We start from the raw sequence: 16,605 nt of genomic DNA on the forward strand, positions 1-16,605 counted from the left end.
TAGTTCATTTTTATACCTCTTCTAAATTTTTAAATTAACGTCGTGCATTTATTTATATGTGCTTTTATTATCTCTTACAATACATGTATTTCTGATTTTCAAACAAATCCTTTAACTATGTCTCAGTAAAATGAACTTATTTAGTACCTACTTCATAAGATTGTTGTTAAAAATAATTTAGTATGTGCACAATTCTTAGAATACTGCTTGCACAGTGTTATATAAATGATTGATGTTAATATTAGTCAGCTTTCAATTTTTTTCTAAATTCAATAGCAATTTCTGTTCTGACCCATGAATCATTTAGAAATGTTTCTCTTAAGTTCCAAATATATAGGGTAATATATATATATATACATATTTATATATTCACAATTAATTTTTAACTTAACTTCATGGTGGTTAGAAAAATGTGTTCTTTGTAATATAATCTTTGGAAATTTGTCAAGAGTTGCACGAAGGGTCAATATGTGGTCAAATTACCTTAACACTGGATCTTGAGTTACTTCTCTGATTGACGCTACATGAGTGCTTGAAAATAATTTATATTCTGTTTTCTTGGAGGTAGATTTCAGGATTATTACTTGTGCTGTTCAAATATTCTGATTTTAATTGATTATTCAAATCTACTTATTCTGTCAATCGTAAGATCCGTGTTAAAATCTACCATGATTCTGGATTTCTCTTTCTAATCAAATTAATTTTTGCTTTATGTATTTTAAGTCTAGATTATTGAGTTCATACAAGTTTAGATTTGTTGTATCATTTTTTCTGAAGTGACTCTTTTATTAATATGTAGCAATTCCCTTCATGTCTATATGCCTTTTACTTTAATAACTGAAACCGCTTTTTTTGTGTGTGTGTGGTACGCGGGCTTCACTGTTGTGGCCTTTCCCATTGCGGAGCACAGGCTCCGGACACACAGGCTCAGTGGCCATGGCTCACGGGTCCAGCCGCTCCGCGGCACGTGGGATCCTCCCGGACCAGGGCACGAACCCGTGTCCCCTGCATCGGCAGGTGGACTCTCAACCACTGCGCCACCAGGGAAGCCCTGGAATCACTTTTAATTAATATTTTGGTTAATATTTTTTTTCTGACATATCTTTTTTATCCTTTTTTTCTACTTTTGTATTCCTATGTTTTCAACTGTCTTTTACAAAGGCTTATAATTTGAGTTTTTCATTTATCCAGTTTGATAATCTTAGAATTTTAATTAGAGTAATTAGTCTATTTATAGTAGTTGTATTTGATGACTTATTTAGATTTATCCCTATCATATTATTGTGAAATATTTTTCTTCCTTTTGTATGTTGCTTTTTCCTCTTCTCTTTTGCCTCATTTTGATTGATTGAGCACTTTTCCCTCATTCTCTCTATTAGGAAGTTGTTTTTGTCATGATGTACTTAGTTATGCTTGGAATGATCATCCCTGAACCAAGGCACTTTTAAGAATGAAAGAAGGTCCCTCTTCATAACTAACTGTCTTGGGAACCCTGCAAAACATAACCACTGTGATAACAAGCAACCTTAAAATCTCAGTAAATTAAAAAAACAGTGTGTTTCTCAATCATGCATCTTTGCCCAACGTGAGTCAGCTTATCACAGTTTCTCAGGGACCCAGGCTGACACAGGCTCTATCTAACCACATGTTTTCACATGCTCACAGCAGTGGGAAGAGAGCATGTATATCACACAGTGGCTCTGAGCGTGTGCTCTCATCATGTAAAATATGCAGGGAGTAATCGAATTCAGAGAGTGAGGAGGTCTGGACAGCTTTACAGAAGGGGCGCTTCTAAAAAGGAGTCCTAAAAATAGAATTTAATGTTAAATATTCAAAACAAACTTAGGTTATTCCAGATTAGGTCCTATGAGACTAGGATATTTGCCTAATTAGTGACCTACTGTTAGATATCTGGGAACCTTTGCAAGTGCATCTACAAAGTTAATGGAAGAGATAAATGCCAGTTGATTTAAAATTGGAAAGCTTTGGAGATAATACTAAATCTCTGTAGTATGCTATGAATCAGGGTGGTGTGGGCAGCCAGTCTACATAATGCAGCCTCAGAAAATTTACATTTACTATATAATGTCTTTTTTTTTTTTTTTTGCGGTACGCGGGCCTCTCACTGTTGTGGCCTCTCCCATTGCGGAGCACAGGCTCCGGACGTGCAGGCTCAGCGGCCATGGCTCACGGGCCCAGCCGCTCCGCAGCACGTGGGATCTTCCCGGACCGGGGCATGAACCCATGTCCCCTGCGTCAGCAGGCGGACTCTCAACCACAGTGCCACCAGGGAAGCCCAATGTCTTTTTTTTTATTGTATGGAGACATAAAACATATATCATGTATCATGGCCAAGGAGGATGATAAAGGGAATTTTTTAAATTTTTATATATTTATTTATTATTTATTTATTTTTATTTTTGGCTGCATTGGGTTTTTGTTGCTGTGCATGGGCTTTCTCTAGTTGTGGCTAGTGGAGGTTATTCTTTGTTGCAGTGTGCAGGGGGCTTCTCATGGCAGTGGCTTCTCTTGTTGTGGAGCATGGGCTCTCAGCGTGTGGGCTTCAGTAGTTGTGGCACATGGGCTCAGTAGTTGTGGCACACAGGCTTTGTTGCTCCATGGCATGTAGGATCTTCCTGGACCAGGGCTCGAGCCCATGTCCCCTGCATTGGCGGGCAGATTCTTAACCACTGTGTCACCAGGGAAGCCCCTATGTAATGCCTTAATTCATTGCTCCTCTTTAGTTGGTCAGGGTGTCATAGACTTGCAACAGTTTTAATTTCAAAAAAATGAAGCTAATTCTAGAATGTCACAGGAATCTACATAATACTATTCCTTGGCATTCCAAACTGGAGCTTCAGCAGCAAAGTTCATATAATATAGAGAGAGCAAATGAAAGAATAGTGATTGGGATATGTGTTCTCAGATCATCAAAGTCAAGGATGAGTTTAATAGCCAGGGCTTGAGCAGGACATAATGGACTACCTGCTGATCAGAGGGCAGGATGTTGTCAGTGGAGGTTAGGATGGGTCTTAATACCAGGCTCACTCAGTCCTCTCTCCATTAATGCATCAGATTCCCCCATCACATATATGTACAGCATTCTGACTGTAAAGCAACTTGACCACTCCTGCTTATCAAGGTAAAGCTCATGGACTCTTTCCTTTTTCTCCTTTGCACATCTGAGGTCTAACACCCAAACCACAATCCCATTGACATTAGAATGGATGCCACGTAACCTCCACTCTCAGTTAGTTGGTAGAATTATAATTAGTCAAGAAAACACTTGAAGAAACAGCTTTTTTTGAGCGTGTATATATAGCAGTTCTTCTTTATAAAATACTGGTAACACAAATATAGACGACTATTCAAATTACCTTTCCATCTCAGCTCATTTTTGACCTGTAAAACACAGCATCAAGTCCATGGATAAATGTAAACCTGGAAACAGGAGAAGCAGTTTAGAGTTTGCTGTTGAAGCCGGGCTTTCTAGCTTCCTCCTTGTCCTCTTGCTTCTTGGGGCCTGTCTCTTGGTCAGTGTCTCTCTTCTCCATCTTCAGCCCCCCTTCTGCCCCTGCTTCACATGCTCTGACACAGCTGGGTTTTGAAAAGACCTTCCCTAAACTATGCATTTTCTCTAGCAAATATCTACATCCACTTCCTTTCACAAAACATCCTGTCCAATACATGGTCCTGACTTGGTTGCCATCACCTCTTAGTCTATTCTCTGCTCAGTCCGTCCCCTTCATTCTAGAATTTGCACTATTCACTGGAGTGATTCCTGCAACATCCGATGTCCCCCAGGCCATCCTGGGCAGGGCTCTGCCCTTCTCTTATCCTCCCTCTGGACCCCTATTATGTAACAGGCTCTGTTCTAGGCAGCTGGGACACATCAGTGAAAACGACAGATGAGATTCAATCTTTTTGTTATTTTTTATTTCAGTGGAAGAGGGAGCCGATAGCCAATGACCTTGGTAGACCAGAAGGCCACCCACAGTGCTGTAGGAGGTGACAAAGGCCATAGGGAGAGAGGGCAGGGGCAGGGGATCTGGAAGTGGGGGGTAGGGGACCATTTCTCCAGGACAGCCAGGTTCGGTGTCACAGTGAGAGGCTCCTGAGCAGGGTGAGCAGGGGAGGAAGGGGCAGGCGGACACAGTGGGAGAGGCGCGGAGGGAGCATGGCTGGCGAGGACAGAGGGTGGGGATGACAGAGGGCCTCGCGACCTCTCCTTCCTGCCCCTGCTTCCCCACAGCACGAGTAGCTGACAATTTCTGTAGATTTCATCTTCCTCTGGCCCTCCAACCTCCCTCCTCTTCTCCATGACCGTCCCCACAGGTCTCTTCACGTTGAGGTTGGTGAGTGTGGATGTCTCTACAGTCCATTGCTCACATTCCAGCCTGGACAATCTGTCCCACGCGGGATGCAGATCACAGAGCCTCGCCCACCTCCCCGTCCCCTCCCCCTCCCCATCTAACGCTCTCCGCGCACACACCACTCCAGGGGCTTCCCGTGATTTTCTGGACAGAGGTCGCAAGGCCTTGCCCCACCACAGGCCTGTCCTTGGGGTCTGTCTTGCTCTGCACCCCATCATCTCTCTCTCTGGCTAGATGGGGCCAGTGGCTCCTCCTCTGACCCCTCACACAGCCTCTCCTGTTAAGTGTCCCCCCTTCCCAGTACATTTAACACAACCACAGAGCCCCCCACGTCCTGGAGGAACAGTTAGATGGTTTGTTTCTCTCCCCAATCCAACTTTAAGTTCCTTAGGGATGGAGACCTGCCATGGCATCATTGTACATCCCAGTGGCATGACATCTCCAGGTACTGGGCCTCAGCCATTTCAGGCCCCTACAAATGCTGCCTGAAGGCTCTCTCCTACCCCATTTCCTGGAAACCTTCAACCCATCCTTCCAGACCCAGGTCGAGTCTCCTCTTGACCTTCCTAAAACTCAACTCAGTGAAAATAACCTGCTTTTTTCTAACAACACTTTTTGAACTATTTGTTCTTGATCTTCCTCTTAACTGTGTGTCTGTTTTCACGTCTCCAGGGTTTAAAACTATGCCTGACACATAGTGGGTACTCAACAACTATTTACTGAATGGTTGGATAAATCAACCAATCGAAATGTGCACAATATTGTGGGAGATCAGAGGAAGGTGGACTTGAAGAAGAGGAACTAAGGGTGGGTAATAAAGGTGGAAGCATGAGTGTGTGATGGACACAAAGCATTCTTTTCAGCTGTGCCCACCAGGCCTTGGCACCTACTTCTCTAACCCTTGGTCTGGGCTTGTCCTTCTGACAAGCATCACAAGACATTAGCAAATGTGACTCAAGCCATCTTGGAACACCCTTGAGTGTTGGAGGCTCCCTTGCTTTCTCTGTCCTCAGAACTGACACCCTGAAGTAAAGAAGCTTGGCCAGCCTTCCAGAAAGGTCCCATGGAGAGAACCCAGGACCCAGGTGACAGCCATGCGAAGAGGCCATTCTGGACGTCCAGCCTGAGCTGGCCTCACTGGAGCCCAGTCTGAACCACCAGCCCACAGAACTGTAAACTAACAAATTGTTATTTTTCTTTTCCTTTTTCTATTGAATTTTAATTAACATATGATATTATATTAGTTTCAGGTACACAACATAGTGATTCTATAGTTTTATACCTTATGAAATGATCACCACGATAAAACTAGATACCAGCCATCGCCATACAAAGTTGTTGGAATATCACTGACTCTATTCCCCATGCTGTACCTTCCGTCCTGTGACTCATTTATTTCATCGCTGGAAGTTTGTACCTCTTAATCCCCTTCACCTATTTTGTCCATCTCCCCTCCTGCCACCCCCTGGCAACCACCAGTTTGTTCTCTGTACCTATGAGTCTGTTTCTGTTTGGTTTGGTTTGGTCATTTGTTTTGTTTATTAATCATGACTGTGTTAAGCTTTCAGGTCTTTTGTTACATTCAAAGATCAGCTGATACAAGTTGTAATGTATTAAGAAACTCCTTGCAGTTTAGACTTATAAGTTAAAATTTAGTTTGGGCAGCAATATAAAATTAGAGTAGGTTACCCTTCTCCCAGGAAGTATGAGTTATTCTACGGAAAGTTGTTTCATTTAGCATTGCTTATTTTTCTTTAATTCTCTCACCATGTGTAACAAGTGAATTCTGTACACCTAAGATTATGTACCTTCAGGAGAAATGGACTTTGGAAGTCATTAAGCATCGACTCGTGCGATGAGCTCTGTGAAGCACAAGGTTTCCACCACGGGAGAGTAGCCGTATTTGCCCCAACATTTCCATTCAAATGAAGGAGTATCTGATATAGGACCATGCAGTTTCAGGCTGGATTCTTCTGGCCCTGTGGGGGAAGCACAGTGAATCTGAGCCGAGCCTCCGAGAGACAAAGACTAGTTCGGGTGAAGGTGACCCACAGGATGCACAGGGCTGAGGGCAGACAGAAGGCGTCCTCAGCCTGTGACAGAGGTGGCAATGGTAACATCCACCCCATGCAGAGCCTGGGAAGGCAGGAGGAAGGGCATTTGGCAGAAAGCCAGATCAGAACTCAGACTGAAAGTGGCAAAGCCTAGGTTTATGAGAGAGGAAGGGCAGGGTGGTGACCAGATGGCCATCTTTCCTTCCAAAGGGATGGCCTGCATGGTATCATGTAGGCGAGATGGAGAACCTGTTCTAGAAAGTCCAGAAGGTCTCAGCTCCTGGTTGGAGAATCACGTTTGACCATTTTTGTGTCCAGGGGAAGCATTTCAGATGGGTACTTACTGAGCGTAAGAAGTCACTTTGACCCAATCTCGGCCATCTCTTTGTCTCGGTTCTTGGGGAGAACAGAGCTGCTTCGTGTTCCCTGGTGTTTGGAGTTTCTATTTCTATCACAGATCAGCACAGGCTTCCAGTATTCCAACTCCTTCTCCCAAGGAGCCCATCCCAGGCTGTGCTGGCTTTCTGGATTTTGCCCAGAGGCTCCTGCTGGGTGTGGGGAAAAGTGGATAGTGGGGAAAGGAAAGAGAAAGAGCCAGGGGGCAGCGGTGGGTGGCCAGATGGGCCTGGGTCAGGATCCAGTCCTCAGTTACTAGTTGTTTGACCCGAGTCCAGTCAGGTAGCCTCCGACCCATCTGTGAATGAGGACAGGGGATCCACTTCACAGGATTCAGTGACATAATGTGAGAGCTCCTCATTCTGTTCCGAGACCAGAGCCAATCTCATTGGGAACAACAAAACCTGGCCTTCCTGACAGGGTTTTCTTCCATCTTTACACACCTTGTCTAAGCAGAAGGGATTCCAACCCCAAGACAGTAGGCTCAACATTCATGAAGCTTCTTTCACTACTTTATTCTTGTCCAGATTTGCAGCACGTAGTATCTGAGGGAGAGCTGGTGGGTGAGGGGCCAGCACACTCTGCCTTTAGACTGCAGCAGGGGTCTCCTGCCTGGCCAGGGGCACATGCATTGCCTGGTGCATGAATGCAGCCCAATCTGAAGGTCACTTTCATGTGAAAGCAAAGACAACTATATGCATAAATGGAATTTACAAACAAACGAAGTTTTCGGTGAAAATTGGACCAAAGAATAATGCTCAACTGAGACATTTTCAAGTTTTTTCCTAAAATCTAAATTTTATGGTAGTTCCCTCCCCACTTCCCAAATGGGAATCTGTTGTATCTCAAAGAATAAAAGCTTAGTTATAATATACTCAGGAAACTAAATTCAAGAAACTTTATATATATATATATATTAGAATCCTCCAGCCTACCAGACTTTTATCCAGGATTTACAACTGCCTGGTTCTTCTGGCCTCATGAGATCAGGAACATGCCTCCTTTTCCTCAAGGAATTCTACCTGGAGACACTTTCTTTTCACACCAAGCCATAAGAAGAATGGAAAGCCACCCCAGCACGCCGGCTGGGAACCAGAGGAATGGTGAGGACCAGGGTGCCGAATAGCTCAGAGATGGGTGGCAGTTGGTGTGAAGTTAAACAGGTTTCTGTCAGTAGGGAAGGGAGTTTGCTTCTCACGTCACCCAAGGACCTAGCTCAGGGCTCAGCAAATAACAGAATTGCAATAAAACTTTTTTGATTATCTAAGCCACGAAGGTATGAACTATGAGTTCATCATCTCACGGCCACATGGGAATCCTGGACTCTGTGAAAATTGGAGTTCTGGCACCTAATATTGACTATCACTCACTGTTGACCACCCAATATTGATGAGAGACTCATTAAATAAAAAGTGGTACCAGGGGCTTCCCTGGTGGCGCAGTGGTTGAGAGTCCGCCTGCCGATGCAGGGGGCGCGGGTTCGTGCCCCGGTCCGGGAGGATCCCGCGTGCCGCGGAGCGGCTGGGCGCGTGAGCCATGGCCGCTGGGCCTGCGCGTCCGGAGCCTGTGCTCTGCAATGGGGGAGGCCGCAGCAGTGAGAGGCGCGCGTACCGTAAAAAAAAAAAAAAAAAAAAAAAAAAAAAAAAAGTGGTACCAGGATGAGAAGTTAATTTTGTGCAACCTCTTTGGAAACCTGGAACATCAAAGTTGAGTTTAAAATCCAGTGATTTCACTCCCAGTCATACAAGTGATGTGCACAAAGGGAAAATCTGGAAACAGCATCACATACAGGGCAACATCACATACAGGGGAGCAATAATATGATTAATGGCTGATTTCTCATCAGAGGCAAAGGAGACCAGAAATGGAATTACATGTGCAAAGTGCTGAAAGAAAAGGGAAAAAGAACTATCAAAGAAAAATTAATTATTAAGTAACACTATTCCACAAAAATAAAGGCAAATCTTTCCAGATAAAGACCAGGAGATCTTGTTGCCATTAAACTTTCATTACAAAATATACTAAAAGAAGTTCTTCTTTAAAAGGCATAGATTGTATAAAGCAACAATTATAGCACTGCTTTATTGATTTTATTATATAAATTCATAAGTATATGATTATATGTATATAGTGCTAAACATATATAGTATATGACCATATTATATTATATGTGTGTACACAGTACTAGTACAAAGAAGAGGAAAAGAAATGTAGCTATATTAGGGCAAAGTTTCTAAACTTGACCGCAATTAAGTTAGTATTAGTCTGAAGTAGATGCAATTAGATACATATGGTAATCTCTAGAACAAACACACATAATAAATATTTAAAATAGTTTAAAAATTAACAGAATTAAAATATTACACTAAAAATATTTATTTTTTACAAAAAAAGTAAGAAGAAACAGAGAAAGCAGAAAATGAGACATACAAAAATGAATTAGCACAATGGCAGATATAAATCCAACATTAACTGTGAATAGACTAAATCCAGATTATCAAAAAATAAAAGACAAGATCCAAACATATGGTGTCTACAAGAGATACTCTTTAGATTCAAAGCCACAAATAGGTTACAAGTAAAATGATGGAAAAGATATAACACACAACAGTAACAGTAAGACATCTGGAGTAACTATAGTGATATCAAACAAAATAAAGTTTAAGAATATATATATTACTACAAAGAGGAACATTTCATAATGAACAAAGGGTCAATTAATTAAGAAGCTATAACAAATATAAACATATGCCAAATAAGAGAACACCAAATACACAGAGCAAAAAACTTTGTAATAGAACAGAAGGAGAAATAATTCAACAATAGTAGTTGGAGTTTTCAGAACCACACTTTCAATAAGTGATAGGTGACTTAAACCAAAGGAAAATAAAAAAAGGCAGCTAGAAGACTTAAAAAACATGACTACCAACTTGACCTCACTGACATTTCTAGAATGCTCCATTCAGGATGCACATTCTTCTAAAGTTCACATGAAACATTCTCCATGATAGACCGTATGCTGGGCTGTAAAACAAACCTCAATATATTTTAAAGATTGTAATCACACAAAGTATGTTTCCTGACCATAAGAGAATTAAATTAGAATTCAGAGAAGGATAAAAATTTGAGAAACCACCAAATATGTGGAAATTAAGTGACACACTTTGAAATAACCTGTGGGTTAAAGAAGAAATAGAAAGAAAAAAAATTGGTAAATATTTTGAAAAGAATAAAAACAAACACAACATCAAAATTGATGAGATGCTGTAAAGAAGTATTTAGAGAAAATTTAGAGATCTAAATATCTGTAATAAAAAAGAGGAAGTGTCTAAAATTAGTAACCTAGAATTCTGCTTTATGAAGCTATACCAAATAGAGAAAACTACACCTAAACCAAGTAGAAGAAAATAATAAAATATCAGAGTGAAAATCAACAGAATAAAAAAACAGAAAAATAGAGAAAAATCAACGAATCTAAAAGATAGTTCTTTATAAAGACTGACAAAATTCAAAAAAGTTTAGCTAGAATAACTATGAAATAAAACGAGAAGAAAAATTACCCAAATCAGAGATAAAGAGGGTTATCCCTAGTGACTCTACAGAAATTAAAAGGATTATAAAGGAATATTATCACAACTTCATGCCAGTATATTAGAGAATGTAGGTAAAATGGACAAATTCCAAGAAATACACAAACACCAAAATGAACTAAAGAAGGAGTAGAAAATCTGAGTAGACTACAACTGGTGAAGAAATTGAATCTTTCATCAAAAACCTCTTCACTAAGAAAACCCCCAAGGGCAGATGGATTCATAAATGAATTCTATCAACATATAAAATAAAATAATACTAATGTTACACAAATTATTCCAGAAAATACAAGAGGAAATAACACTTGCCAATTCATTCCATGAGGCCAGTGTCACAGTGACACCAAAGCCAGATAAGACAGGAAAAGAAAACATATTACAGATGAGTATCTGTCATGAGCGTAGACTAAGAATACCTAAAGAAATGTCAGTAAATCAAATCCAGCCACTTATAAGATGAAACCAGGAATTTATGCCAGGGCTGCTGGGTTGGTTTAATGTCCAAAAACAATTAATGTAATTTACTATATTAATAAGTTAATGAACAAAAGTCACATGAAAAGAAAAAATAATGGACAAAATCCAACATCAATTCATGATTGTTTTAAAGCACTCAGCACAGTAAGAATATAGAGGAATTCTTCTATCTGATAAAGGGATCTATAAGAATTCAACAGCTAACATCATATTTAATGGTGAAAGACTGAATGTTTTCCCTTTAAGGTCATGAAAAAGGCAAGGATGTCCACTTTACCACTTTTACTCAATACTGAACTGGAGATTTATTATTTTTTTAAAAAAGAAATTAAAAACATACAGGTTGAAAAGGAAGAAATAAAGTTCTTTGTATTCACAGATGACGTGATCCATTTTATAGAAGATCCTAAGGAGTACATACACACCACCAGACTAATATGTTTTAAAATATCTCAAGATACAAGTTCAATATTTTTAAGATCAATTTCATATCTGTATGTTAGCAACATAAAAACTGAAAGTTAAATTTAGGAAATAATTCCTATTACAGTAGCATGAAAAGGAGTAAAGTGTGTGGAAATACTATAACAAAAGAAATAAAAGCTGATACACTGAAAACTACAAAATGTTGTGAGAGAGATCAGAGGATATAAATAAGTGGAGAGATAGTGCATGTTTACCTAAGGGAATACCCAATCTTAAGTTGTCAGTTCTCTTCAGATCAGTCTACAGATTCAACACAATCCCTATCAAGATGCCAGTATGCCTTTTTTATGTACAAATTGATAATCTCATTACAAATTTTATGTGGAAACTCAAGGACTGACCAAATTTCTTAACATAAAAAAAAATGGAAGACTAGATTATCTGATTTCAAAACTGTCTAGAAAGTTGTAGTAATCAAGACAATGTGGCCTTGAACATAGGAGAAGTTGTAGTGACCAATGGAATAGAATTGAGAAGCCAGAAGTAAACTTTCCATATGGTCAATTGATTTTCAACAAACAAACCAAGGCAATTCAATGAGTAAAGTACAAACTTTTCAATAAATAGTACTGGAACAGTTGGAAATCAATATCAAAAACAAATAAACAAGAAACCTAAAACAAAGAAAAACAAAACAAAACTTAGGACTTGGAATCTTACTTCACACCATACATAAAAATGAGCTCCAATGGATCTTAAACCTAAATTTAAGAGTTCAAATTATAAAACTTCTGGAAGACAACATAGGAAGTAATCCTTGTGACCGTGGATTAGGGAAAAATATTTTATTATGACAGCAAAAGCATAATAAATAAAAGAAAGAAAAGAAAGAAAACAGACAAGTTAGACTTTAGTAAAGATTAGAAAAGCTTGTTGATTTCAAATGATGCCATTAATAGTTGAAAGATAAGCCACAGACAGGAAATACTATAAGAATAATATCCAATAAAGAACTTTTATTCAGAATATATTTAAAAACTCTTGCAACTCAATGATAAGAAAATATCTCAATGAAAAAAAAGGACAAAGGTTGTGAAAAGAAATTTTACCCAAAAAGATGAACAAATAAGTAATAAGAATATGAGAAGGGCTTCCCTGGTGGCGCAGTGGTTGAGAGTCCGCCTGCCGATGCAGGGGACACGGGTTCGTGCCCCGGTCCGGGAAGATCCCACATGCCGCGGAGCGGCTGGGCCCGTGAGCCATGGCCGCTGAGCCTGCGCGTCCGGAGCCTGTGCTCCGCAACGGGAGAGGCCACAACAGTGAGAAGCCCGCATACCGCAAAAAAAAAAAAAAGAATATGAGAAGATATTCACCATTATTAGTCATTAGAAAAGTCCAAATTGAAACCACAATTAAAAAAAAAAAAACTACTCTCCCACTAAAATGGATTTAGTCAAAGAGACTGACAATATTGAATACTGTAAGATGTGGAGAAACTGGAAACTTCACACACATCTCTGATGGAAATCCTAAATGTACAATTAATTTTTTTAACGTTTGGCTGTTTCTTCAAAAGTTAAGGCAAACTTAACTTACAATCCAGCAATACCAGCTACTTGATCTAGATGTGTACGTCATTAACGTTTAGTTACCTTTCTTTACTTTGTGCACTTAAGGCTCTGAATTTCTAATCACCGCTTCAGCTGTATTCTTCAAGTTTATGTTTATTTATTAATATTTAGTTAAAATTTTTCTAGTTTCTATTTTAATTTTTTGGACTCATGGGATATTTAGAAATGTTGTTCAATTTTGAAACATTTGAAGATTTTCTATTTATCTTTTAAGTTAATCTATAGATTAATTCTGCCATGGTCAGAATACGTACTTTTAAATATCTCAGTTCTATAAAATGGTAAACATTTTGTGTGTGTTAGAAAATCACGTGTATCCTGTTGTTCTTGAGTTTAGTATGTTTATTCTACCAATTTTGTAAATAATCTAATCATTTGAATCATCTAAACACTTACTGATATTTTAGTCTGCTAGTTTTATTAGTATATACCTAATAACATAGTCCGAAATTTCAGGAACGACAAAACTAAAGAAACAAAAAGACAATTCTACAATCGTAGTTGATTTTATTGCTGTTCGTTTTACTAAATAGAGACATTTTTCACTGAGGGTTGCTGAGCAGTGTTTACACGTGCAAATTCAGTGATGCCAAAATAAAAATATGAACCAAAAAATGAAAGCAAAAGCCACATCAGAGGTTAGTATGGACCAGAAGGGAGTCCCCCGGGAGGGGGTCCTGGTTGCACACGGTGGGTCCTCACGCCTCCAGGACCTCTGACCACTGCCCGGGGCAGCGCGGCCAATGCAAGGAGCTCCAGCTGTGACCTTGGAGAGGGAGGGAGGGTCTTCTTCTCAGGTGGTCTGTGCCTGGCCAGACTAGACGCTAGTTCCAGGGCCCAGAGATGCTGTCTTTGTTCACACCCGTGGGCCGGAACTGCCTGCCCCAGGTGTGCACCGGCCCTCCATGCAGCTCACTGGTTCCCTCATCTTACTCTGTACCAGACATGAAGCAAAGCGCCTCCTGTGCGCCACCCACTTCCTCGGGTCGAAAGTTTTCCTAAGGAAGCAGCCTCCAGGACATGTGACATTGCTGCTGCGGTGGCGGCAGATTTGTCCCGGACCAGCCAGGACAGGAGGGTCAGGGCCACGCCCAGAGCAAGTCCCGCTGCCATGTTGTCCCTAAACATAGATGTGGATGTGGCAGCAGGGGCCCCCCTCAGGGGTGAGGTGATTCCGCCTGGTTGCCTCTGGGCCTTACAGAAAGTCAGTGAGTGGGACCGGGGTCTTCATGTTAGGAAGTGACTGTCTTCACCATCACAGAAGCTTTTATTAAATCAAACAGTTATAGTAATAAATTAAAACCGAATGTCAAATCCTACGTATAACTGTGTAGTTACCTCTAGGAACTTCAATGATTAAAAAAGAGAGAGTGTAGGCCCAAGGGTTTTCTTTGAAGGAGGGAAGCAACTGGTATAAAGGCCCTTAAACTTTTAACTCAGCAGCAAAAAAGAGGCTCGGACACCAAAGACCTCAAGCAGTTTCCAAAGGATGAGAAGGGAGTGGAGAATGTGATGATCTTTGCATAAATGATACAGTTCCTTACACGGGGGACATAGAGCAGAGCAGGGACCATTTAAAGATTTGAAATTATTTAATGATTTCATCCCTTGCAATACCTGCTATCTCAGTGCATTTAAAATATTTTAATTTTAAAGGCAATAGATGTCATTGCCACGATGACAGATGTCTCAGAGTAGAAGTTGGGAGGAGGTTCTGGTAGGGTCATTGTCCAAGGCCACTACTGGGCTTGAATCCATCTGGGTCTCAGAAGAGTCCTGGACCGGGGGCCACCAGCCCTGGCCTCCAGGGTGTTGGTGTGGACCGACCACGACGAATCAGAGGTGCCCGTGATTTCCTTCCATTATCCCCGTGAAGCTCCGATGAAGCTTGTGTTAGCAACTGGAAATGTATTCTCAGTGCAGTCACCTTTTGTCTTTAGATGCATATTTTAACTTCAACAGACCTGCAGGACACGGCTATTTTAAATAGTTATCAACTTAGACCACTCAAGTAATTTGTTATTTATAAAGAAACTGTCTCCTTACCCTGCCTCTGTTAAGCACTTTGATATAAAACGTAGGTCCATCTCTTTCCATTTCTGCAAATAATATCTCTGAGGAGAAGCAGAAACATGTGGTCAGTAGGTGAACGTCCCTCCTGGCGATGTGGGGTGATCTGTCACGGCAGCACATCGGGACACCTCTAAGGAGGCACCCACCTTCCTCCACCCAAATTACTTGCACATCAACCTCCCGAATCAGGCTGCTCGCTGTGACGAATGGCTGGGACAAACGTCTTGGTATCTGGGATGAAGTGTTAGGTGTAAGAACTTCGACCAGGAGGGCTTAATGTGCCTGATAAATTGTGTCAAGAGCAGGAAATGGGGACAATTCTGGTTGAAATTCGCCCTTTGATCGATTTAGCCTTAATTCTTGACACCAGAGACAATGCTGAGCAAACATTGCGTAACTGCATCTCTCTACAAGGCCTTGTTCACACCCAGAACATTTCCTCAATATTGCCCATGTGTCTATTTACCCCTAAGCGTCAACTGGACATCTGTGAAAATGAATTCTAGGTCGGGAAGCTATACCGATAACTTCACCGGGAAGTTAGATGTTTACTAACACAGAAATACCCGTGTGCATCTCAGGGTTTGAATAAAGTTCAATTCTAGCTGCGAACATTTCCCTTAGCTGCATGTCCTCCAGGTTTTGCTGGTAAATGTTTTCTAATCTATAGCACTTCATAAACACACTATGCATTTTGACATATACTTTAAATTTTCTAGCATTTTACAGCATCTGTTAAATTGTCAGTTACTTTCAGTATTTCTGCGGAACGGGGTATTTCCTTTAACAATTTTACCTGGATGGTCTTTGCCCCTAGATTACCTGACTGTATAGTTGTTCATTTAACTGTAACGTGTCACTTTGCAAACCACGTTTTTGCTGTGTGTTGCTAATTGAAAACAATCACACAAAAAGCATCTTGTATTACACAGGGAGAGTGTGTGATGTTGTAGCTTGAGAACGCTAGACAAACCAGGCTCTGGAGCCCTGCCTTTGAAATATGATTTAAAACAGAATTTATAATGTCGCAGAATTACATAAAACTGTGTGAAATTGTGCAGATAATCATTTAAATCTCCCTACATGGAAAGATAATTGCTCCAGAAATTAACTGTACCTGGGGTTCATTCATCTGGTCATGGCTAGTTTCTTGTGTGGCGGTGATTTGATATTAGAGTTAATTAAGTTCAGGTCAGAGTTGCTGAAGGTCAGACATTAATGTGTGGGATCATTGAAATGATAATTATAAACAGATTAGGAAGCCACGGTCTTTTATAAGGGGTTATTAGATAATTACTGTGAGAGTGAACGGCTTACTGTAATAATGGATTATCGACTACTTAACAGCGTTTTAAGGGCGAGAGTGAATTACTTCCTCAAGGACTAAAGAATAATGTTGCCGAAACTCAGAGCTCAGTAAATAAAGTCCAAGAATGGTGGCTACAGTCCCATTTTTATTTTAGGGGGATGCCGGGTGTCACTGGCGGTGTTTTTGTTTGCAGGGGTGTGAAGGTGGCAGGTCCTGAGGGGAAGACAAGAATCATCTCAGGATTCCCTATCCGGAGCAAGGGAAGCTGGGAAATTC

Source organism: Aethalodelphis obliquidens, unplaced genomic scaffold (assembly GCF_003676395.1).
Source record: "Aethalodelphis obliquidens isolate GAN/ISIS:26980383/991018 unplaced genomic scaffold, ASM367639v1 scaffold29, whole genome shotgun sequence".
In the NCBI taxonomy this organism is placed as follows: Eukaryota; Metazoa; Chordata; class Mammalia; order Artiodactyla; family Delphinidae; genus Aethalodelphis; species Aethalodelphis obliquidens.